Raw genomic sequence first — 26,989 nt, 5'->3', positions numbered from 1 at the left:
CATGTGAACTGATTCTGAGGCAGCCTCAGACAACAGATTTGATTTTTGATGAGCAAAAGCAAAACAGTTTCTCATCAGCCCTCCAGCACTGCTGTCCTGTTGGAGCTCTGCCACTTCTTGTTAGTGGCAGACGGGTCGAACACAAAAATCATTACCTCCTATAGAATGAAACATGGTCGTTTGACCCACAATTCCCCTCAGCAGTTTGCCCACATTGCTAACATAAAATGACAAAACTTAATAAGTAATCTTATTTGTATGATGCACTGCATCTGAATAGAAATGAAAACAGTTTCCAAACCTTGAGAGATTACTTTTGCACTCTTGTTGAATACTTTTTAGAGAAGGAGGCTGAACAGAGTCAGGGCTCTGAATTTATTCTCTAATATGCTGCATCACCTTCTTTCTCACACACACAGAAACCTTTCAGTAACCCAGATTTTCTTTATTCCAAAAAGGGCCATTCACTGCCTGTGCAGCAGCTCAGGGATCTGCATTGGCCCAGGATACTCATACTCTTAAATAATATAAAGCTCTCAGTTTTGCTTGCTACTTCTTTTGTTGCTTTTACATTGTATTTCTGACAGAAATGGTCTTTTACCTCTGATTTTGCCGTTTTTAGCCAAAATCAAAAAACCTGTCATTCTCTTGAACATAGCTTCTGCAGAGCAGCAGGAGTTCATTCGATAATCCCGTCTGAGTTGTGGGCGGGACTGTTGTTGTGGAGTAAGCCTGCCCCCACTTCCCAAATACAAATACATTTAAACCAAAAATTTGGCACAATCATTTTAGAGAAAGGGTATTGTTTTTATTTCTCTCTGACTGGATCTGAAAACAAATATCAAAAGGAACAGAGTTTGTAATGGGTTTCTGGCTGCAGAATCAATTTCCAGTTTACAGCTGAGTGTGAAATCTTCTTTGAAAATTACAAGTTATAATGATAAGCGTTCAAGCTGTTCAGGTCTGAATTTACTGCTTTAATGAGCCCGACCATACTTGTATTTTGCTGTCTCTCCTGTTTTCTTTGTAGCACAGTCTTCAACAAAGGACAAAAAAAACTCAGGATTACAGTGTCCCTGTCCATCAAAAAGTTGTAGTCCAAAATATTATGAGCACACTGCAAGAGTGTGGTTGGTGTGAGGCCGATGTTTGCAGTCCATGCACAAACTCGGTTCACTTGGTATTCTAGTCAAGAATTTATGTTATCTGTAAACAGTTACCCTGCCCCGCATTGTGCGCTTCCGTTCTCTTGCAGCACCAAATTAGAAGAATTATTAAACATGCTTGGGGTCTGAAAAAGCCATTTCACTAGAATAGTTCATAAAGCATTGAGGCGTGTGTTTACAGCTTCTCTCAGCGATAATTACGGCCCTCATGACAATCGCAACAGAATACACCATTTTCGTTTTCAATAGACTTTAATTTCTGCCTGACAATTTGAAACATTTATTTTTAAATGGGTGCAAATTAAGTTAAAAAAACAGGAGGGGGGGGGGTAATACTGGTTTGTGAGTTTCTTTAATACAAAAATGTCTTATTTAGTGTGAGTTTGGAGTTGTTTTTCAAATAATAAGCTTCTTTTACAATTTATTGAATGACATTTTCATCTTTCAGTGGTTATAATGCATTGATTTACAGTTTTATAACAAGAATGCTGCAAATTGTCTGAACATAACTAATGAAAGCAACAGAAAAAACAAATATATAGGATAAAAAGAGAGCTAGTTAGCTAGAGCTAGTGGGCTGCACGGTGGCGCAGTGGTTAGCGCTCTTGCCTCACAGCAAGAAGGCCCCTGGTTCAAGTCCCGGCTGGGGGACATGAAAAATACATCAATCGGGGACCTCTCTGTGTGGAGTTTGCATGTTCTCCCCGTGTATGCGTGGGTTCTCTCCGGGGTCTCCGGCTTCCTCCCACTGTCCAAAAACATGCTTCATAGGTTAATTGGCAACTCTAAATTGTCCATAGGTGTGAGTGTGAGAGTGCATGGGTGTGTGATTGTGGATGTTCTACCCTGCGACAGACTGGCAACCTGTCCAGGGCATCCCCTGCCCACGCCCAAGTAGCCGGGATAGGCTCCGGCAGCCCCGTGACCCCGAAAGGGACAAAGCGGTACAGAAAATGAATGAATGAAAAAAAAAAAGAGTATATAAACAAAAGTATAGAAACATTACGGGCCATTGTGCAGTGGGAGGATGGTCAACCTCTGATCAAAAGTTTTCAGGTTTGATTCCCTCCTTGCCTGCCCATGTTTCATGGTGTCCTTGGGCAAGACACTGAACCCCACCTTGCTACTGGTGGCAGGTTGGCACCAGCGTTGGGCAGCGGAGCCGCCATCAGTGTGTGAATGGGACTGTGACTGTAAAGCCCTTTGAGCCTTCGATGAAGGTAGAAAAAACGCTACACTAGTATGCGCCATTTACCTTTTACCATTTATTGTCCCGGAGTGACTTTCCTCACATCTTCAAAGTGTTTCTCCCACTTCATTCAATTGTCATGTTGTTTTCCAGAATAGTTAGCAGGGCACTAACCTTGTGCATTTTGTGCAGCGTTGCCCTTGCTGTGTTTTGAGAATGTTTGGATGCAGCACAGGGCAGCATCAGCAGAGAGCAGCTGAGCGTGTCTAATCCAGGGATCTCCTGAGCTGTGTGTACGGCTGGCCGACCTTCATGCCTCACGACTCTGTGAATGAGGGCGCTCACCCACAGCTTCACACGCTGATGGAGTGGTGAGACTTGGTTGTAGTCTCATGTGGAGCTCTCTGCTCTATCGCAACATGCAATATACCTTTTGACTGTCATTATGAACTCCTACAGTGGCCTACCAGACTATAAGTCGCAGCAGACAAAAAATGCATAACAAAGATCATATATAGGTCACACTGGAGTATGAGTCACACTTTTGTGGGAAATGTATTTAACAAAATATGGGGCGAAGAACGGACATTTCATCCTGAAAGTTAAATCATACCAACAAAATAGATAACACCAATACACTGAACATCTGCACGCTTCCCTACCGTAACACACTGATGCTTATTTAGCTTAATGAAACATAGAAGGAATCTATTACATTTGTGGTACGTGTGAACAATTATTAAGATAGCCATAGCATAAAGAACTTGAAATCACTTAATCCACACTAAATCCATTGAGTTCTTTGTCTGTGTCACTTTGGAAGAATTCTGCTAAGCCTGGCGTGAGACTGAGCTGTGCTTCTTCTTCTTCGTTGCTGTCAGTAGCAAATACTGGCGCAGACATCTACAGTGACCTCTAGTGGTTGTTGCCATTTAATTTTTTTAAATCACATAATTTGCACGAGTGTAAGTTTATATAGTGAATACTGTCTCACTGGATTTGTGATAACATGATGATAAACAATTCACAACCTAAGTTCAAAGTGGCTGATAAGAAAATTCTGATGACCCAGCATTGTAGGAGCGTTTAAATGCATCATCTACAAATAGTTATGCACAAAATGTATGAGTTACAATAAGCTATTTCACACTCACAAATCCAAAGTTAAACACAAAAAGGCAGACACAAGTTAAAAATCAAGTATTTTGCGCACACAAATCCAGGAAGACTAATTTCTCTCCAAGTTGCACCTTTAACCCAACTATGAAAAACAACAACTTGTGCTCTTAAAAAAAATACGGAACACTCGTTTGGCTGTTTGAGACAATAGCATCAACTGTTCGTATTTAAATTTGCCAAACCATTTTAGTAATCACAGTAGATAGTTGTACAATTGTCTTTCTGAACCAAACTGTTTAACTTAAACCCCATGTTTTCTTCAGTGAGGTTACTGTCCTTTGAGGTATCATGTAATTTTTTGGCAGTGAAAGATCTGTGTTTCACATGAGATATGTCGGTTTAACCTTTGTGCACTGCATTCTGGGTCATTCCCTGTACTGGTTGTGGAAAAAGACATCCATTATCAAGAGAAATAGCATTTTTTTAATCCCGGAGCAGTTCTGTTTGAACGGACTGTTTCCAAGTGTCATCTGTCACATTCAGTATTTTGGTCTTTGACCTTTTTCTTGACTCAATAGGCTTCACTTTGTAAGAATTCTTTCATTGCTGCTGCCCTTCAGAGACCTTCATTTAGTTTTAATATGGCAGTTTCATCTTGCGTGTTAGAACAGAACTGACAAAAGTGATGAATAAGAACATTTGCCAAAGCATCGCCTTCTAAAGCTTCCAAGGAAGGAAATTGGAAGTTAATCTTTGTTAATGGGAGCACTTTTTTCTTATTCAGCTGAAGTGAGGGAAGCTCACATTGGCTGATTGCCTCTCAACTGTTCTAAATTCCTCCAAGTTCAACACAAACATGAGCTACATACTCTTTTCTGTTGTAACAGCAGGAAGGGAAAGTATTTCTTTGGAGTTTTGTTATGTTTCTGGCACCAAAACACCCCCTGAAAACTGCCAATAAATTTTGTGTTGAAACACTATATAGAGCCAAATGAAAGACTCTTTAAATTTTTGCATAAATATCAGTTGAAACAAATTATATCTGCACTGTAAATAACATGTGGTTACATATACCAAAGGAATTATTTTGAGGTTAAATCTCCCATGGCTTATTATCATTTGTCTTCATTTTTTTCTGGGTCACTTGGCTTAGCTTGTGGTTAGTGCTTTGGCTGAACATAACATTATAAGAAATGTTTTAAAAAAAATTGTATCCTGCCTTACATCTTTGGTTGCGGATTTCTAGTCTCAAATGCTATTTCTCATGTTTTACCAACTCAAACTCAAAATTCCAATTCCAAATTGCCTTTGCCAGAGTTCTCCCATTCCCTGAGACTTTTAAAGAAAGGAGTTGCATGAAGCTTGACCTCTTTATTCTCACTTTACCAATAATCCATTTTTACGAATCAGAGCCAACATGAAAGTAAAAAAAGTTGAATTAAAAAAAAAGTAATTAAAGCATGAGACAAAGTCGTCATTTTATGAGAATAAACTCATAAAATGATGAGGAAAATGTTATTTTACAAGACAGAAGCAAAGCTTTTCCAAAGATAAAGTTGTTTGTGTAAGCTTCCATCCACATTATATCCCAACTAAATTCATCAATAAAGCCATTTATGGCGATGCTATAAGGCTTCAGTTTAATATAGGAATTCCAGCCCCATAATGCATTTGGACCTCTGTAACTATACTGCCAATGGCATCAGGGAAGCACCCGCCAGAAATCCAAGAATCTTGTTCTGAAGAGGCCCAGTTTCCTGCAAATTCTTTAAAACTTTTTTTATACTTATAACAAAACAATATTGACTCACTAAAAGAATATTTCTTTATTTTTGAAACCAATCAAACAATGCGCTCTACGTCTCTGATACTGAAACATGATATTGGGTTTTTGCTGTTATTGTTTTTATTTTTCTTAGTAAGAAGCCTTTTGCCTAAAAAATTATAAATATAATCTAGTAAATTCTCAATTTATGAAATTACAACTTCATCGTTGTAAAATATTGTAACATATTGACTTTTTTACTCATAATTCTACAAGTCTTTTTTTTTATAAAATGTTCACTTTTTCTCATAATTGCCAACTTTATTCCCGTATATTTTACATTTTATTTATTTATGGTGACCCTAATACACTTATCATGCAATTCCGCTCAGCTGGGTTTTATTTTTTATTTTTATTTCTATTTTATTTCATTCCCACCAAACAACACAACATGCAACATTTTTTGTGTGTGTCAAGGAAAGGGGGAAAGGCAGAAGAATTTTTTTCTACCTTTTTTACTTAGTCCATAAAGTCATCGGTACACTTGTATCTCATTACAATACACAAAAAAGTAAAAAACAACACACAACGAAAACCAACAAATATGAGTAACTTTGTTAAAACACACAAGATAACTAAAATATAGACAAAATAACCAACTTTTCTTATTGTTTATGTTTTTAAAACGAACTTAAAAAAGTGAGTATTGATTTAGTATCTTTAATTTGTGGTTGACTATCATTCCATTGCACATCTTTTTTTAGTAAGGTTTTTCAAAATCTATGATTTTTAAATTAAGAATAGGCCTAACCAACAAGACATCTGATGCTAAAGTGACTTATTAGAACAAATGCAACAAAAACATCAAACACGATGATTTACCTGAAAAACCTGTCAAAAAAAGGCAGAAATAAAAAATCATGCAGACTGATAGAAGCTGTTATCTGGTCCAGAATGATATTACTTGATTACTGAAAATAAATTAAATGACAAAGTACCGCTCTAGAATTCTCATGACTCAGCATGTTTTTGTGGTGTCCACACAAATTCCCTTTAAAAAATCTTCTTGTGGTTAAAGTTTTAGTTGTTTAATAATTATGTGGAAGCGTCATAAGAATGTGTTTGTGTGTCAATGGAAGTGGGAGTTGGACTTTCTTTTCCCAGGCTGCACCAGCATTGTACTGGAATGTTAATTGGCAGGACTGGTCTGCCTCCTAGATAAGACACAAGGCCACTATTTAAAAGAAAAACCCAGATGGGGACGCCCCAGTGTCATCTCAGGAGACGGAGCAGAGGAAGAGGGGCTGCTTTGGTTTTTTTCCATCACTCCCTCATAAGTCCACATCTCTTCATGACAATTAGAAATGGAGGACAGGGTTGTGGGGACGCTCAATGTGCGTGTATTACTAAGACTGGAGCTGTGAGGTTTTGAAGTTATGCTAATGAGGATCCTGTCAAAGCTACAAATCTAACAGTTATTTGAATAATTCCTCAGCCTGTCCTTCCTTTTCTCTTGCTCTCTTCTGTTTTTCCTCCCCTTCATCATCTTCTTCATTCTTTTCCATTCAAGGACACAGTTCTGGCTTCAAACTGCACATGCTGTCTTGGGGAGGTGAAGCTAGATCAAACGGTAGAAACAAAAAGCTCAGTGTGGACGCCTGATGGGAAGCTTCTTCATAAGGGATGTAATATGAAGCTCCTCTCATATTTACCACCCCCCTTGTCGTTTGCATCTTCTTTGATGTCTTAATAATTCTGGAAACTAGAAGGTCATCTAAGCGTTTAACCTTAAGGAAGTCAGTGTGACTCATCCAGGGTTTACTCTGCTTTCAGACAGCAGTAATGTGCTCCAGTGGAATTACTTAAAACAAGGATGGATAAGTCTGTGGATGGGGTTTGTTCTGTAATTAAGTGTCATGCTGTGTATTTGTATTTTGAAATATATTTTCCGCATTATTGACAAAGGCGTGCTTAGAAGCCTTAAATATTTTCCAAAAATGATGCGCGCCTTATAAGCTGGATTACCTTAAATATAGAGTAATTCTGGGTCAGTCCGTTTTTGTATGAGCTTCAAACAAGGTTGACCATTATTGTAAACACGCTAATGCAGCTTAGCGGTGTTGGACTGTGTTGTTTAACGTGTTACAACAAGGTTGGTAGTTAGCGTAGTCACAGTAACAGTTTCAGCAGTTATCAATCTGTTTTTACGTGTTGCAAACAATATTTAGAACTAGAGGTATTGCATTCATGACTGAGGGTGCCCTATACATTGGTGACCTATAGTGCAGAAAATGGGGTATATATAACCAATGCAGTAGTTATAGAGTGGACTTTGAGTAAAACCTTGACTCCATAGTGTTAGTTTCACAAAAGTATGGTGTACAAAGTGCACATATCTCTCACTTTCATGCATGAAAGATTAGATTACTGCTGCAGCAGCAATTAAATGTCTGGAACTGAATTACTCCAGGATCATATTTCTGCTACATTTTCTCAATTATTCATGCAATACTCACACATTTCAGTAAGATTATCTAGAAGGACGAGCAAAACACCATTGAGCACTTATGCAAGAAAATGATCTTACAATTTAAATCATGTCTAATATATGAGATGAATGAAACCTGGTGCAGAATGGATTATAGCTTCATTAAAAAAAAGTTTCATCTATCTAACACAAACTGAGAGCCAAACTAAGTTTTTAGTTCATTTGATCTTTTCTTCAGCTTCAGTAGAGCGTAACAGCCCAGTACATGAGACGTGAGTGAGGTGAACAACAATGTTTAGACTTTCAGTGGCAAAAAGTCTGAAAATGAAGACCAGACGTCCAACCTTTGATAGGTTTGTGCTGGCAGAGGCTGCAGCCAATAAAAGCTTAAGCCTGGATTTACTCACCCCGGAAAATTAGCATTTGTTAGTAGATCATTACAACAATGATTAGAGTGTGTAGTTGTAAAACAGATCCATAAAAAAACATTAGCACTTTTCAATAACGGGCACAGCAGTCTAGAAGAAATGCGGCAAATCAAAAAACTATTTTCAGATTGCTTTTTTTATCATCAACAACCAAAGCATAGCTTGTTTTTTTTATAATAATTTAAGTCTTTTTTGTTGTACCATGAGAACATTAAACTTGGGCCGAATTCCCAATTTAACTAAAAAAGAATATATTTGACAAGCTATAGTAAAAAGACAAACAATCTCATCTTTTGAATAAACTTGATGACTGAATAGATTCAATTTAACTAAAAAATACACAATAGTCACGGAGAGAATGAGTCTACAGTACAAGCGTAGAATGTGGCCTTTACTCCATCAGTCATTAATGCTGATTTTGCTGGAGGAAATTGGGAGACGTCCCTTTATTAAACGTAGGCTGGAAATCATTTGCATTAAATGAAAATCTGACATTTTTGAGTGATGGCCTTAATTAGGTAATTAAAAAGTTGAAATAAGTACAAAATGCAAAAAAAAAGAAATAAACAGAGCTTGTAATACATTCTTACTGGTGTAACATAAAGTAAGGTTGTTGTTTTTTTGCACTTGAGTTGGTTTTGACTCTTTGATTTTGTACGGATTTGGTGTTCTTTGTCATGTAATGTCATGTCAGTCACATCAGGTTTAGGTTGACAAATATTCACAGGGTCTAGATTTGTGTTAATGGTCCTCAGTTTACTTCAGTTCTTTATGGTCAAGTCTTCTCCTCTGCTTTGTCCACTTTTTGTTTCTCAATTTTCCTTTTTAAGTTTATGTGTTAAATGTTTAGATTTTTGCCAACAAGCCCGATCTCCTGCATATTGGATCCTACATCTCCAGTTCTTGACAGTTTTCGTCATTCTGGCTATTAGTTTGATCCCCAGTTTGTTTGCTCCCTTCTAAAATATACCACTAGTTTTATTTAATGCTGTCATGCAAAAAGTTTTGTGCAATGAATTAATCATGACCTGTAATTAGTTCATCTAATTTAATCAAACCTAATAACCCAGCGGGGGCCAAGTGGGCCACATATGGTTTAAAATTGGGCAGAAAATGTGGGCCCCGAATGGGTTTGTCCGCAGTTTCCATGGAGGCTCCACCTGTGTTTGCCCAGACTGGCATAATTGGGGGCCTTATGGGGCCCACTTGGCCTTGCTGGCTGGGAATTGCTGTGAAAAGCCTCCTTTTGAGGCACTTTCATTTAAAATTGTGACACTGTTGTACAGTAAAAGGTAAAAATAATATCAAAACGTGGCTTTTATTTTTTATTATAACAGACTTCCAACCTTTACATTAAAACCAACCAGAGGTGTTCTTTTAATCTTAAACATTTAAGAAAAAAAAACAAAGCACAAGACCAAAACAGGTCCAGAGTGCTCTCATTGAACACAAACAGTAGCTAAAAAATTTCTGAGCAGTCCAAAAATCATTTACAACAAAGTGTTTAATATACTAAAACACATGTTTACAAACCTCATTCCATAGATTACCGTCTGATACAATCAGCCCTCCGCATACTCCATTAATTAATGATAACGAACACCTCGTCTGGTTTTATGCCTTGCATGATAGATAATAGCTGTGGCGTGGTGGCTTTGTATTGGATTAATTCAGTTAGGATCTGCAAAGTCGCACATTGATGATGTCACAGCAACAACAAGTGCGTGGTAATCACTGTGTAGATGGACACCGAGACATGCACTGAAAGCAATATAAGAGGCATTTTCCGCTGAGTTCAAACAAAACGTTCATGCAAGTTGGACCCTTTGTTTTATATTTGAGAACAGAACAATAGTTACAGATTAAAAATGAGATTAATGCGATTTAAAAAAACTTAAGCGCTACTTTGTCTGTAATTAATTAATCCCGATTAATGCAATAATTTTGATTTTATTGATTTTTTATTTTATTTGATTTTTAGTGATTTATTTCAAGTATTGTAGTCAAAGCAATAAAGAATTTACACATATTTATCAAACTCATTACAGAAATGATGAAATGCATAGATTAAAAAGACAGAAATCAAAACAAAAATGTCACTTAAGTCATGTATGCTTAATTAAATACAGTGATCATTAACTGAGGTATAAGTAGAGTTGGATTTATTGTTTGAAAAGGAGTATATAATCCCACCCCTACTGAGTTCATTCATTTGATAGTTTAACAGTGTTTTTAAATCCGGTTCTGATCAGATAGATTCTCTTCAAGTAAGAAAATCCAGTGCCTAGAAATGATTGATGATCTTCAGAAAACATTCATTCATGATTTCAGTAAACATTAACGGTACCGATATGTAATAATAATTGATTATCATTAGAACACATGATAACATTAAACTAGTAATTATTGCTACACATTGCAGATCAAGTAAACAAAATCAATAGCTTATTGATTGTAATTTAAACATTTCAGTAATCATTATTGCACATTACAATGTAACACTCATTGGTTGTAATTAAAACAGCTTTGATAATTTCACCACAGTCAAGTTCACACATGGATTTGGAATTATTCAAACACCTGTTGATCCTTAAATCCTCTTATCTTCATATCCTGAAATAAGAGTTTCTTTATACATTTTCTTGAATATTTGAGCATTTTTTGAGCTCATTACTTAAACCGTTCCAAAGTTTAGTGCCACACACTGACACACAGAAACTTTTCTTTGTGGTTCTTATCAGTTTGATCTTGAAGTTCCTACATCCCCTCAGTCTGTAGCCTCCTTCATTTTCTGAGAACTGTTTTTGGATATTAAATGGTAACGATTTCCCACTGGCTCTGTATAAAAGTTGCGCAGTGTAAAAATCAACAAGGTCATGCAGTTTTAAAAGTCTAGATTGATAAAATAGATTGTTTGTATGATCAAGATATCCGGCTTTATGTACAATTCTGACGGCTCGTTTTTGAAATAAAAAGAGAGGATGTAGTGAGCTCTTGTAATTATTCTCCCCAAATTTCTATACAGTAGGTTAAATATGGTAACATTAAGGAGCAGTACAATAAATATCTACTGTTGTATCCTAATATATGTTTAGATTTATTTACGATTGAAATACTTTTTGAGACTTTAGTTTGTATGTGTCTGATGTGTGGCTTCCACCTTAATTTGTCATCAATAAAAAACCCTAAGAATTTTATTTCTGTAACACTTTTGATTAAGACATTATTTATTTGAATTGAGAGCTCTTTATTTGCATTGTAGTTTCCAAAAAACATCACTTTGGTTTTATCTAGGTTCAAAGATAATTTGTTGTAATCCATGCATAATTTTATTTTGTCTAACTCTGTGTTCACCACCTTGATAAGTTCCCTATGATTGTCTGTAGAATAGAATATGTTTGTGTCATCAGCAAATAATATGAGTTTCATAAGCTTTGAAACATTGAATATGTCATTTATGTATATATTGAATAGCAGCGGGCCTAGAATTGATCCTTGTGGGACACCACAACTTACTTCTTTGGTTTCTGATGTATATTCATCAATCTTGACAAATTGTTTTCTTCCCGTTAAATAGCTTTTGACCCAAGTTAACGCTTGTCCTCTTATCCCATACACTTCCAGTTTGTCAAGTAGGATGTCATGATTGAGAGTATCAAATGCTTTTTTTAAGTCAATGAAAATTCCAGCTGCATATTTCTTTTTGTCCAAAGCATTTGTGATTTCCTCCACAGCATCAATGATAGCCAATGAGGTTGATCTATTTTCTCTAAAACCATATTGGTTGTCATTTATAATGTTATGTTTTTCAATAAATAAAGCTAATTTATCATTGAATATTTTTTCTAAAATTTTTGAGAGTTGTGGAAGAAGAGAAACAGGTCTATAGTTTGTACATTGGTGTTTGTCTCCACTCTTATAGATAGGAATCACTTTGGCTATTTTCATTTGATTTGGGAATCTCCCAGTTCGTAATGATAATGATGTATGTTAGAGGCTTAGATACACTATAAATGACTTTTTTCACCACCTTCATATCTATATCCTCACAATCTTTTGAGTTTTTACGCTTGAAATTATTCACAATTGATATCAGTTCATTTTCGTTCACATCAGAGAGAAAGATTGAGTGTGGGATCCTTTCGATGGGTGGATTATTGTCTTTGCTAGTTTTGCATTTTGGAATTTCCGCTGCCAACTCTGGACCCACGTTTACAAAGTAGTTATTGAGACCGTTTGCTGCTACATTGATGTCATAGCTTTGACCCGTCTCATCTGTAAAGTAATCTGGATAAGTTTGCTTTTTTGTCCCATTTTTAATGATGTTATTTAACATTTCCCAAACTCGCTTTACATTGTATTTATTTTCATTCAGTAGATTATTGAAGTACACTTTTTTACTGTAACGTGTTATTTCAGTTAGTTTATTTTTATATGACTTACAGTATATCTTTGTTCAGTTTCTCTTGTCCTCTGTTTTAAGAATTTTTTATAGAGGTTATTTTTCTTTTTACAAGCATTTTGTAGACCGGTGGTTAACCAAGGGCATTTGGCAAATTTGTTCTTCAATTTATAAATTGGACAGTTCTTATTGTAAAGTGAGCTAAATATTTCTAAAAAACATTTATAAGCAATATCGACATCTTTCTCTCTGTACACAGAGTTCCAGTTTTGTCTGGATAAGTCATTATTCAGAGCATTCATGTTTTTTTCATTTTTTAACCTTTTGTAGACTGGTTCTTTTATAATTTTCTTTGTCTTCACCTTGATGTCAAATAGTGCAAAAACTGGTAAATGATCAGTTATGTCACATATCATCAGTCCACTCATATGAGTGTATTCCATATTATTTGTAAAAATATTATCAATAAGAGTAGCACTTTGAGTGGTGATTCTGCTGGGTCTTGTTATGGTTGGATATAAACTCATTCCATACATTCTGCTGATAAAGTCGTCGGTGGCTTTATGTTTGCTGGGGTTTATCAGATCGACATTGAAGTCTCCACAGATGTATAATATTTGTTATTTAGAGAGGTAAACATCTTTTCCATCCAGTCACTGAACACTTCTAAGCTTGACCCTGGCGACCTATATAATTTGAAACGTAGTTTTCTTTTATCCTCTTAAAATCTCAGTTTTCTTTCTCTCATTTTAGTAATACATTAGTCATGTGGACAAAATATTTAGTTAATTTGTCATTAACTGATTTTGTGTCATGATCGGTAGGCGGGACAGACCCAGATGCTGAAACCCAGAATGATCACAAGAGTGTTTTAATGTCAATTCTGTTTTGGCTGTAAGATGATCCTTGGCGAGAGCGTGGCTCGTGGCGTGGCTGGAGGCAGAGTAGCGGCAGAGCGTCTCCGGATTTCGTCGTAGCAACAGGTAAGCAGCCGAGGTTTTCCACACAGGTGACCTTCGTCGTGATGAATCCTGTGACAGGGATACACAGGGTTAGAACGTGGCAAGACGAGAGTAAACAAGGCATGAGCAGGCAGACCAGACGTAGTCACCATAAGGGGTAACGATCTGGCGTCGAATGGATGGACTGGATCTCCTTAAGAGCAGACGGGTTGATGAAGGTGAAGTGGTCACAGCTGGTGGAATCAGGAACGGAGCAGGAGGAGGCGGGGCAGACAGGGGCACCGTGACAGTACCCCCCCCCCTAACGACCGCCTCCAGGCGGTCCAGGCCGACGATCCGGATGAGCGCGGTAGAAGTCAGAAATGAGGGAGGGGTCCAAGATGAGGGAACGGGAGATCCAGGACCGTTCCTCAGGACCATAACCCACCCAGTCCACCAAGAACTGATGGCCGCGACCCCGGTGCCGGACGTCCAATATGCGGCTGACCGTGTACGCCGGAGCGTCATCCATGAGCCGGGCGGGTGGCGGGGAAGTGGAAGGCGGGCACAAACTGCTGTCCAGAACAGGCTTGATTTGAGAAATGTGAAACGATGGGTGTACCTTAAGGGCTGCGGGAAGACGGAGACGGACACAGGTGGGATTGATGATGCGGTCGATGGTGTACGGACCGATAAACCGGGGAGCCAACTTGCGTCATGTGGCCTGAATAGGGATGTTCTTGGAGGAAAGCCACACTTTCTGGCCAGGTTGGTATGTGGGGCCGTCAACACGATGGCGGTTGGCTGCGCGACAGTAATTCTCCGAGGTGCGTAGGAGGGCTGCCTTAGCCTGGTGCCAGATGCGTTGGCATCGCCGAAGGTGCTCTTGCACGGAGGGGACGGACAAATCAAGTTCCTGAGAGGGAAACAGAGGAGGCAAGTAACCGAGTGAGGCTTCAAAGGGGGACAAACCTGTGGCCGAGGAAGGATGGGAATTGTGGGCGTACTCGACCCAGACTAAGTATCGGGCCCAATCTGTAGTATTCTGGGCGGCAATACAACGGAGGGAAGTCTCCAGCTCCTGGTTGGCCCGCTCGGCCTGCCCGTTGGATTGGGGATGGTAACCCGAAGAGAGGCTGACGGTGGCACCTAGGGCAGAACAGAAAGCTCTCCAGACTTGAGATACAAATTGAGGTCCGCGGTCGGACACGATGTCGGAGGGGATGCCGTGGTTCCTGAAGACATGATTGACCAACACGTCAGCGGTTTGGGTGGCCGAGGGCAGCTGAGGGAGAGGAACAAAGTGGACAAACTTAGAGAACCGGTCAATGATGGTGAGTACGACCGAGTTACCCTGTGACAGGGGCAGGCCGGTGACGAAGTCTAGTGCGATATGGGACCAAGGGCGGTTGGGCGTGGGCAGAGGATGTAACAACCCTGCTGGAGGAGAGGTCGAGGACTTGGAGCGCGCACAGGTGGAACAGCCGGCTATGTAGTCTCGAACGTCTCGATTCATGGAAGGCCAGAAAAACCGTCGACGCACAAGGTTGAGAGTGCGTGTAACTCCGCCGTGACAGGCGATACGGGAGGTGTGAGCCCAAGTGATGACGTCTGACCTTAGTGAGAGGGGAACATAGAGAGTGCCGTTAGGGGGTGTGGGATGGTCAGGTTCCTCACCTTGCGCCCGAATGACTCTTGTCTCTATGTCCCAGGTCAGGTTGCCAATGATGCAGGTCTCCAGAATGATGCTGGTGGTGATTTCAGAGAGTACAGAGTCAGAGAATTGGCGAGATAAGGCATCCGGCTTGATGTTACGGCTGCCAGGTCTGTATGTGATAGAAAAATTGAACCGATCGAAGAATAAACACCAACGGGCTTGACGTGAGTTGAGGCGTTTAGCTGAGCGCAGATATGCAAAATTTTTATCATCAGTCCACACTATGAATGGATGCGTCGAGCACTCCAGCCAATGTCGCCACTCTTCAAGAGCCAGTTTGATAGCGAGGAGTTCTCTATTTCCCACATCGTAATTCCGTTCAGCTGGGGATAGCTTCTTGGAAAAGTAGGCGCAAGGCTTGAGTTTTCCTGATGATTCTTCACGCTGGGATAGGACAGCCCCTACTCCGGAGTCAGAAGCGTCCACCTCGACCACAAACTGTCTGGAGGTGTCTGGCTGTATGAGGATGGGGGCAGAGACAAATAACTTCTTGAGCGTATCAAAAGCATTCTGAGCTGAGGGACCCCAGTGGAAGGGCTTGGATGTGGAAGTAAGCTGGGTGAGAGGTGCGGCAATAGCGCTGTAGTTTCTAATGAACCGACGATAAAAATTGGCAAAACCTAGGAATTGTTGGAGTTTTTTGCGAGAAGAAGGGGGTTTACCACTGGGAGACTGCAGTGATCTTGGCGGGATCTGGACGTATGCTGCCGGCTTCAAAGATGTAGCCCAGAAACGGGATGCTGTTGGCATGGAACTGGCATTTTTCAGCCTTCACAAATAACTGATTTTCGACTAATCTCTGTAGGACTTGACGAACATGGTTCTGGTGGACGACAGGATCTCTTGAATAGATTAGGATGTCGTCTAAGTATACGAAAACGAACTGATTCAAAAAGTCCCTAAGGACGTCGTTAACGAGACGTTGAAAAATAGCGGGAGCATTAGTGAGACCGAAGGGCATTACGAGGTATTCGTAATGGCCGATGGGGGTGTTAAATGCGGTCTTCCACTCATCCCCCTCTTTCATGCGCACGAGATGATAAGCGTTGCGGAGGTCGAGTTTAGTAAAAACGCGCGCCTCCTGAAGTGAATCAAACACCGAACTGATCAGGGGCAACGAATATTTGTCCTTCACCGTAATCTGATTGAGTTCACGGAAGTCGATACAAGGCCTGAGGGTTTCGTCTTTTTTCTGAACAAAAAAAAACCCTGCTCCGGCGGGAGACGAGGAGGGACGAATATGACCAAGGGTGAGAGCTTCCTGAATGTAGCGTTCCATGGCCACTTTTTCAGGGCCTGACAAATTGAACAATCTCCCTTTAGGAAGGGGGGCCCCCTCTAAGAGATTGATGGAACAATCATAGGGCCTATGAGGTGGTAAGGAGACGGCCTTGGCTTTACTGAATACCAGTTTCAAATCATGATAACACTTAGGGATGTTAGATAGATCGATGATGTCAGATTCAACGCTAATGGGAGCAGTGATAGAAGGAACCGCAGATTTGAGACAATTACTCAAGCAGTAATCACTCCAACCCATGATATTGTGGTTACTCCAATCGAGATGGGGATTATGGAGCTTAAGCCAGGAAAACCCCAAAACCACGGGTGTTTGAGGAGTGTGCGTAACGAAAAACTGCAAGAATTCGTGATGATTCCCCGAGGTAACTAGCATGACAGGTTTAGTGCGGTGCGTAATGAGCGAGAGGTGTTGACCACCGAGGCCGGCCGCCTTAACATCTGATGAAAGGCGTTCGGTGGGTAGAGATAACCGATTGACTATATTTTGATCTATTAAACTCTGTTCAGCGCCAGAATCGATGAGCGCCCGAAACTTCTCCATTTTAGACTGATGACATATTTTGACGGGTACAAAAAAAAATTCATTTGCTGAATTAGCATTATCCCCCCGCGACCCGTCATCTAACGGGGGGTTCTGGAGTTTTAAACGGCGATTACACTGATTGACCTGGTGACCTAGTTCCCCGCAATAAAAACACGCACCTTCGTTGCGTCGTCTCATCCGCTCTTCCGCGGTGAGCTTCGAATGTCCAACCTGCATGGGTTTATCGGGGGTAACGCGTGGGTTCTCTGGTTGAGAACCAGGATCGGGACAGACTGGCAGGTTAGGAGATGTCCATACTGGAACAATACGGGGCATATGACTTCGTTCAAGATTGCGCTCTCGGAGCCTGATATCGGAACGAAGGGCCGCAGCAACCAACTCCTCGAATGAATTAGCTTCCGGCTGGGTGCATAGATGGTCTTTGATGGGTTCGCTGAGAGATTGATAAAACACGCCCCGGAGTGCCGGGTCGGTCCAACCAGCCTCTACCGCTAAAATGCGGAAATCAATGATGTGTTGACTTACGGGGCGGTTACGTTGCCTGAGGGCTAACAGTTTGCGGACGGCTTCCTCCTGTTTCCGGGGTTGGTCAAACACTAATCTGAATTCGTCAATGAAACGCTCAAAAGTTAGGTGAGTTATGGGGTTAGCTGTCAGAAAGGCTTGTGCCCATTGCAGGGCTTTACTGCGTAATGAGTTTATGATCAGTGTAACCTTACTGTGGTCGGAGAAGTAATAACGTGGAGCTTGTTGGAAAAGAAGCTGACATTGGAGGAGGAAGCCTCCACACGCCTCCACATCTCCGTGAAATGGTTCGGGCTGGAGGCGGATATTCTCTGACGTCAGGACTGGTGCGGAAGCAGGATTGTTGCCGGAAGCGGTGACAGGAACTGTGGGAATAGAAGCGGAGGCTTGACCAGTAACTTCCAGTAATGTTTGCGACATACCGTCAAGGCGTCGGAAAAGCTCTTGTTGGACTGAGGCGAATTGCGACAGAGCATCAGCTTGACGTCCCAGGGTGATCCCTTGCTGATTCACAGCGTAGCGAAGACCATCTGGGTCAGCTGGGTCTGGATTTTGGCCAGATCGTTCTGTCATGATCGGTAGGCGGGACAGACCCAGACGCTGAAACCCAGAATGATCACAAGAGTGTTTTAATGTCAATTCTGTTTTGGCTGTAAGATGATCCTTGGCGAGAGCGTGGCTCGTGGCGTGGCTGGAGGCAGAGTAGCGGCAGAGCGTCTCCGGATTTCGTCGTAGCAACAGGTAAGCAGCCGAGGTTTTCCACACAGGTGATCTTCGTCGTGATGAATCCTGTGACAGGGATACACAGGGTTAGAACGTGGCAAGACGAGAGTAAACAAGGCATGAGCAGGCAGACCAGGCGTAGTCACCATAAGGGGTAACGATCTGGCGTCGAATGGATGGACTGGATCTCCTTAAGAGCAGACGGGTTGATGAAGGTGAAGTGGTCACAGCTGGTGGAATCAGGAACGGAGCAGGAGGAGGCGGGGCAGACAGGGGCACCGTGGCATTTTGGGTCTTTAAAATCCCACCTTGATCATCTTTTAATGTATTGTAAAAGCGTTACTAGTGGTATTTTAATTAAGATTTTTAGGCAGTAAAATGCTCATATTTATTAGGTTTTTACTTCGTGAAATCCTTGACATCATCATCCAGGGGACGAGATAGTCCCGCACTATATCGTTATTTAGTAGTTGGGGAGAAGGGAGGGAATTTGGACAGAACCTTAATCTTTAAGACCCCTGTTGGTGCAGCTGCTGGTGTAAGCCTGTTTCCTGGAGCCTTGCAGGTTGTTCCTTCTTCCCACTCAGAAGTGAGTGTTGTTTCTAATTTCCTTTGCAAGAAAGAACGCACAGTTCTTCTCCTAAATGTTAGCGGTGTTCCCAGTGTTGTTAAAATACCACTTACATGGAGACAAAAAGGAGACATGGCCTGCAAAAATGACTTAGTCGTATTTAACCACAATTGTAGAAACCGGAACCTCCTTTAGTTTTGAGACTAATAAGCTAAGGATTGTAGGGATCTGCAGATCAACAAACTTGTTTTTAGCTAAACCACGTTCATAGACAAGGGTTTATTCATAAGTTGTGCACATATGAGTGAGAGAAACTTTGATGCCTCACATGATGCTCAACATTTGTGGCAACATACCTAAAAATACAGTTATAAAATACAACTTGTTTTCGAGAAATCCTTCTGTACTGTCTTTGGCATCCCAAAAACCAAACAATACAGATTAAGTATAGACATCTTTATGAATGCACTTAGTGGTTCAGAATCTTCACAGATAGAGCAGCTGACAGATGTCTAAATTTGCCAACTATATCATTTACTCTGTTTCAACTCCCAGCACCCACAAGTAACTGACACAGCAGGATCAGAAAATAACACCATGACGTTTTCCTGGCAGGGGCTCTTCTTTATTTTTTGATTGCAGGCAGGCGACAATTTTTCCCTCCACTGACTCTCACAATGTGCTCACAGCAAGACTTCTGACTCAAGTGGGGCCACACATGATAAAGGGGGGTTGAAGGATGGCTGAGTGTCACTTTGGCAGTTATTTATCCACATGGAGTTATTATCAAATCATTGTCGCTGGCTAAAAATGTAGGTCTGAGCCAAATGTCTGAGCGTAGGAGGGGGATTTTGATGAGCCAACAAAGCTGGCACTGTATTTGAAGTAATGCAGCATGCGATTCTGTCTTATAAATCACAGCATATCATGAAGTCTTCATGGTACAATCACACTGTCTGATATCAAATTAAATTCAGGAGCCTACACGTCACACTGTCTGACAAGCAGTCAACCCCCAAAGATTAGTGTGTCTTTGGATTTAGATACAAAAATAGGGCAGGGCTGCATGACTGTGCTTACAAGCAATACTCCAATCTTTTCTCATGTCCTGAACAAGACGCTGTCATGTAAATGTACTTGTTGGATCAATTTTGGGTTTATACATGTAGGAATTGCTGGTTCTTGCGTGTGAACACCTTTACTGAGAATCGGATTTCTTACATATTTTTTAAAGAATTTTAAAATATTCTATCAGCTGGTGGAGCTTGCTGAAAAATATTCTCTCCAGTTTGTATTTTTTAAATTGTGTGAGCTTCATCCAAATCCGCCTGGGCGATCTGGCTGTGAATTGTTAAGATTTATGGCTCCACATGCAAACAAATCAAAAACACATTTTTATTGGTCTAAAATATTGAGATAAGAGTTGCTGACAGAAATCAGAGCACCGTGTCATAACATCATAGGCCACCGGCGCTGCATTATTGAATCTTAGGAGCATGTAAACAGGTGCTGCAATACATGAAATCATCTTATATGGAAAATGATCTGACTAAATATAACCTGCATTGAGTGTAAAGAACAGAATGTTTTTCATTTTGCTACAATTCTATGCCTCAGAAATTATTTTTAAAGTCCCACTCTAATCATCCTTTGGTCTATTAAAATGAATCTATTAAATAAAACACCAATGTTGGTGGTCTTTTACTCATGATTATGCAGGGTTTATTTTAGGACATAGTTTGTTTTCCAGGACATAGTTTCTGCAGAGCAACAGAAGTTAATCAAAAATTCTGTTATGGGCAAGTCTATTATTGTGGATAAACACCGCCCCCACTTCCTATAACCCATAACTGAGAGGTCTCTGTTTACACGCTCTCCCGCTACCTTACAGCTCCTCTCACCCCAACCCAACATTCCTGACGTTGCAAAAATGGCAAGCAATATAGGAACTATCCAGTCGTACAGTTTTGAGTCGGATGCCAGATAAAGAAAGACAAAGAAAAAAAGACATACATGGATCTAGTCATCTTCAAGTGGATTAATTGGCATGGAGCTATTGGCCCTCCCAGGGTATTTTCTGCGTAACAAATACAATTGTTTTCAAAAATCCTTTATTTTGTCTGCTTCTGATTCACACCGATTTGAATAAAGAAATACTCAGAAATTACATTTTAAGCCCAAAGTTTTTATTTATGTCCTCCATCAAGAGAAAAATGCCACGAGAACGTATTAAAATCCTAAAAAACATGATTTCGATTGGAGTGAATCTTTAATGAAGTATTGTGTGGGAGATTGGTTTCTCCTGCTATAGTCAGTCCCTCTGCTACTACTCATATTCTTCACTTCCTAACAAATTGTTGATGTCAAAAAGAGAGTGACGATCTTTGTCAAAGTATTTGGTCTCACTCACCAAGAACAATGATTTACCGCTGTTTTTAGAGGATTACTGGACTCCATTTGACTCCTTTTTGTCAGCAGAGTCTGGATTTTTCCTCTTTCTGTGTTCAAAAACATTTCCTTTTACAGCTCAACCTCAGACACAGCTGTCATTGTTAAACTGCAAATGCACCAGATCAATGGTACATACAAGACAAATCTGTTGCTCGCCTCTCAACAGCAGAAGAATTACTCCAGTAATATCTTTCCACTGATTCTTTCATCTGTTTTTAAAGCTCTTAATGGTCTCACCCATTCCTAATACTATCCTTCAGATCTTCATTTCTCCCTTACAAACCTCCAGAACTGTCAGGTACTCAGATGCTGGCTCTCCAACAATTCCCACTGTAAGAACCAGAGTCATGGAGCAGCATTACTCTGTTATGATCCTCACCTGTAGAATTGCCTGATGACCTGAAGGCTTCTGCTTCAGTGAACATTTTTAAACCTGAGTTGAAAACCCTTTCTTAATAAAGTCTTTAACTAATATAGCAGGGTTTACTTATTTTTCATACCATATTTTCAGCAGTATGGGCGCACCAGATTATAAACCGAATTAAGCAAGACTAACATGTACAAAATAACAGACTGATGTCTTGTACTTGTCAAAATCACTTTGACATCAGGAAACACAACCAGAATTAATTCATGTACAAAGCGTTCCGGATGAAAAGCGCATACTTTTGAAAAAAATTAAGGCTTCCTTTACCTTGCTCTGTAGGGATTTTTTATGAAACAGAGATTACACTGTTTCAATTTATTATATTTCATTCTCACTGTTGTTATTTGTTTGTTTTTGAATGTGGTTTATGTCCTACTTTCATATTGTGTGCCTATAGTTTTTTGAACTTGTCACATGTAAAGCTCTTTCTGTTCAAATGTTTACATATAAAGGTTACCAATAAACTTGATTAATTACCTTATTTATCAGTCAGTAAGCAGTAACATTAACAGAGCTGCAGTTTTCAACAAACGTTTGACACCTTGGACTTAAATGTCCAAGATTGTTCTCTGCTCACCTCCCCTCTTTCCATGAGTGTGCACAAAGCTCTCCCTCTGTCTAAGCTCCAGTGTTGCCACTGAAAGGGCTACCTGTCAGAATAAGATGAAGTTCAAAAGTATTACTGTTATTTTTGTTAATCTGTAGAAAAATACAGAGAGAGAATCAATAGTTTTTCATTAACCTGTCTTCCTCCTCTTGAGCGAGTAGCTGCAGTCTTGGATAAAGGCTTCAGCAGAGATAGTGGAGAGGATGATATCTCTCTTTCACACCTGCACACCAACAAACAACATTTTACCTGAAATGTGAGCAGTTTTTTTAAACTGTCAATTTATTTTGATGTTATTGGGAAAGAAAAAAAATAGGACCTGCTTAACCTGTAAACTCCCACCTTCAACCTTCTTTTTATGCAAACTGATCATGCTACAAATTGAGCAAACGTGAGGTTTACTTTTCTTCTTGGATGATGTAAAAGAGAAGTTTACAAAACTATGAGGTGCAGTACAAGACATAGTTCATTCTGAACCACCCATACAAAACTACACTTGCACGTCAACAAACTTTTAAAAGACTTTCTCAAGTATTTAGGAGAATAATTCATCTTACCCAGCTGTGAAACCTGCTGGGAAAAAGTTCTGCACAACAAAAACCTCTCGTTTATACAGGGAAAAAATGGCAACAGTGTTTATTTATCACCTCATACATGTTTTCTTACACGGGCTCGGATTTGCTCTTTTGTTCCTCATAATTGCTTATTAGACAAACACTTAAAAGTTTTCCAGTGCCTTCCATCTTCTACCAAAAAAGATGAATGTTGCACTGCCTTCTTTACCACATAGCTTATTCAATCTTTTAAACCATTCTAAAAAAAAGTATTTCAATTTTCAAGCAGTTGCGCGCTCGCCAATTTTTTTAAAACTATTTGCAAGCTAAATTTAAAGGTGTCAGACAAAGTGACTAATGGTTAGGAGTGAGGCAATATCAAGAACTGATGCACAGGGGCCTCAAAGCTCAAACATTGCTGCACATAGCTTTGAATCTGTGTTTTTAATTCAATTGTAGGTCTTTCTTGTTAAAGAGTGATAAGATAATCCTATATTGCTTCCTCATGGGAACCATGATAATTTTGCATCATAGTTTTCAATAAGGGCAAAAAAAACGGTTTGTGTAATAAAAAAATGTAATGTTTACATGTTTTCATTTTTAAACAGGGAGAATTTTTAATGTAATTTCTCAAAAGATCAGACTTATGTTTGAGATGGCAAAAAAGCATAAACCCATTAAATCTACATCTATCAGAGTAATTTGTTCAGCTGTTTCAGAATTGTGAACTACCATTCTTGATGACTTCCATTTTCCCTGACAGATTGTTAGTATCGCATCTCTCTTTTAACACAATGCATTCTGTGTTTGGGACTGACCTTCCTCATGCACTGTTTGCTTTCCAAGTAATAACAGATTAATCTTCCTCGCACTCTGTGTTCCACTTGTTTCAAAGACAAGGATTCTTTGTAGCACCAGGCCTTTGCAGGAAAACCAGGTAGTAGAATGTTTGAAAATGGCATCTGTCAAGTAAGGAAGCTTTATTTTAATCATCACATGCACACCTGCTGGAGAGACGCTGCGGCTGGCGTCATTAACAAATGCTGTAGGCCTGCGGTGCATTGCTGCTTTTCTTGTCATTCACCCAGTCTGCACATCTCTGTTGTCACCTCAGACTGTCTCAGTCTGTTGGCGCTCAGAGCTTATCTTTCGCACAAAACTAAGATAATTCAAAAATACCTCAACACTGCATATCGCTGCGATGTGAAGCCAAAAAGGCCAGCTACTGAATCCTTTCTTTCTGATAACAACCGGTGAAATAATGAGTACAAATTATTCAAGATGGAAAACTAATTCAGAGCATCTGATTATCACTGCCACTCGAGGTTGAAACTCAACGAATCATTGTGAATTAATGAAAAATTAATTCTCCTGCAAGTGCAATCCAAGGAGTTCGCGTTTGTTTTTGTTTTTTTAAATACTCATAAACACAAAAACAGCAGGCAAAAAAAGTGTTGCTTTATCCAACTTCCAAAATTGGCTTCATAAAAAAAGAATCTTTGAACCAGATTGGCAGTCTGCCAAAGTGGTTATGAGCATGGGCAAGTTTACTGGCCACCAAAGTTTTTCGACATTTTGCTGATGGCAATTAGATGACCTGACGGGGAGAAGAAGGTAGAACGACTGCCATGGCATCTCTGAGGTCCAGATGGATCAAGACAGAAGGAGGATGGAGTTATTGCACTTGCAGTTATTAAGGAGGATGCAGGTATTCTTTCATTGATTAAACAAACAACACATTTTCTTTAAATGTAAATTCTTTGGATTGTCAGTGACAGAAACTTTATCAAAGGCTAGGGTTTACCCAATGGGGGAAAGTTTAAGCTTTTGGAAAAGCAAAGGGTTTTAAATAACGCTGACATTAGTCTCATCATTCTGTTTTCCACCTATTTGCTAAGGTCACATATTTACCTTGAATGTTACTCCTCATCGCTTTCATTTCTTCAATGCTCTTTTCTTTCCAACCTCTCCAAGGCTGATGAGAGCTTTCACTCCCACTTGTACCCCATATTCATCCCCCCTGCAAGGATAGTATTGATCATCATCCGAGTAGATTCATACTCCTCAGCTGCTAAGCATGCACTTCTTTGGACTTAATGTCTGCACTTGTATCACAGAGAGCAACACAAACTTTGTGTGTCAAAGATGTCAGACCATCTTTAGGGGCTCCAGTCTTCTTCATTAGTTCCATCAACATCCTATTCTTGTGTTTCTTCTCCTCTCTCCAATGCATTGATTTAACATGGAATTCAAAGTGTACTCTAAATATTGATTTTAAATACTGCTGTTTGTGGTTGTTCTTTGCACAATTAGCATTGGTAAATGCAATATATGACAGAGCACAAGTCTGTCACGATTTGAGTGTTAAATAAAGTGTATTTGCTTCTGACAGCATCAGTGGGTGCACACACTGTATAGCTGTAAACTTCCAATAGTTCTTGCAATTCACTTTGTTCATTTTCTGTTTTTGGTTGTTTTCAATGTCTCATTTGTTTACTTACTGATTTCATAGGAGCACTTCCTGTATCCAGAAGGTCCAATGGACCCATGTATTGTTTTGGTTTCCTTTTACAGGCCTGTTTTAAATTCAAAATTATTTCTTTTTAGTTTGCATTTTTGTTTAAAGAATGTTGTTAAAGTTTGGACATCTTTGTCTAATTATTGCATTTGTAATTAGGAAAATGCATGTAATTGTTCTTTTGTTTTTTAGGAAATGTTTGATTTTGATTGTTAATTGTGTTTGTTTGGTAAGGGGTGGAGCCAACCACCTATAAAAGAGGACCTCTTTTCAAGATGGAGGCTTGAACTAGAAATGTACATCATTGTGTTATATTGATCTTTTATTTGGGATTGTTGTAAACGAGGTCATAGGCCTAAGGATTTTAATATTCAGTATTAGCCACAGCTTGTCCTACCATTTAAAGTTCCTCTTTTGAATGCTATTATTTCAGGTCTATTGCATTTTTTTATTGTTTCAGCTTGTTTTTGTATGTCTTTAAGCACCTTGTTGATGAACAGTGCTCTACAAATAGTGATTGCCTAATGCTTATATAAAGAAAACGTTTTTTAGATCAATTAAGACCTAATGTGGATTTGTAGTCTGTAGATAATAAAAGCATTTTCCGCACTATGGGAGCACTTTAAAGCTTTAAGTTAACAGTGTGCAAAACAGTGTTTTTTTAATGTGTTACTAACAAGGTTGGGAGTTAGTGAAGTCACAGTAATGTTTGTTATAGCAAGTCTCTGTCAGTTTTCTTTATGTGTTGCAAAGAACGTTGGGGTTTTCGTAAATACGCTAGCAAAACTAACATGCAGTGCTGGACTCTGTTTTTCCGTGTGTTACTTACCAAGGTTGGGAGTTTGCATAGTCACAATAACATTTGTTTTAGTGGTATCAGTATGTTTTTATGTGCAAACAGGGTTTGGAGTTACAGCTATTGGGATAACTCTAATGCGGCTATTGCTTTTAACATGGCTAACATATGCGTGTTACATTAAAGTTCTGGAGTTAGTGTAAACACAGTTAATAAAGTCTGACGGACTTATCTCTGAGTCTTTTATCTCGCTTAATGCGCCTAATACAGTCCAGAACAAAAGTTTGGACACACCGTCTCAGTCAAAGAGTTTTCTTTATTTTCACAACTATGAAAATTGTAGATTCACACTGAAGGCATCAAAACTAATTAACACATGTGAGAAGGTGTGTCCAAACTTTTGGTCTGTACTGTAGTTTGGTGCGCCTTCTATATGACATGAGTTTAAAAATAGACCATTCACTGATGATGGGCCTTATAATTTGGTGTGCCCTATATTGAGGAAAATACGGTAAATCAGATGGTAAAACCTCTTTTTGTCATGTCTTGTCAGTCTTATGTTATGCCCTGAATTGTGCACTTTTGGTCAATGTATGGCACCTGTGTTATCTTGTGTTGCACTTCCTGTTTTATTTTCAAACACTAACTGATTCCTTCCCTCATGTCTTAAATTGTCTGAGTCTCCCTTTGTCCTGTGCCAGTGTGTTTGGTCGTATCCTGTACCATAGCAAAATCATAGTGGTAGGTTTAGGGGCT

The 26,989-nt window shown here is 39.6% G+C and overlaps 1 protein-coding gene and 1 long non-coding RNA gene across 23 annotated transcripts in view; one reads left to right on the top strand and one right to left on the bottom strand.

Moving 5' to 3' along the window:
* The window catches only part of arvcfb (ARVCF delta catenin family member b), a 265,441-nt gene that overhangs the window by 57,732 nt on the left and 180,720 nt on the right, over window positions 1-26,989 (top strand). The gene's annotated exons all lie outside the window — the stretch shown is intronic.
* LOC144994537 (uncharacterized) lies at window positions 13,411-13,804 on the bottom strand. The gene is made up of 2 exons (XR_013658100.1): window positions 13,669-13,804; window positions 13,411-13,588 (listed from the first exon to the last, which is right to left on the bottom strand). It is a non-coding gene; the product is annotated as an uncharacterized LOC144994537 (long non-coding RNA).

The sequence above is a fragment of the Oryzias latipes genome, chromosome 9 (assembly GCF_053564925.1).
Source record: "Oryzias latipes strain Hd-rR chromosome 9, Olatipes_Hd-rR_3.1".
NCBI classification, from domain to species: Eukaryota; Metazoa; Chordata; class Actinopteri; order Beloniformes; family Adrianichthyidae; genus Oryzias; species Oryzias latipes.
This window is presented reverse-complemented; position numbering and strand designations above follow the sequence as displayed.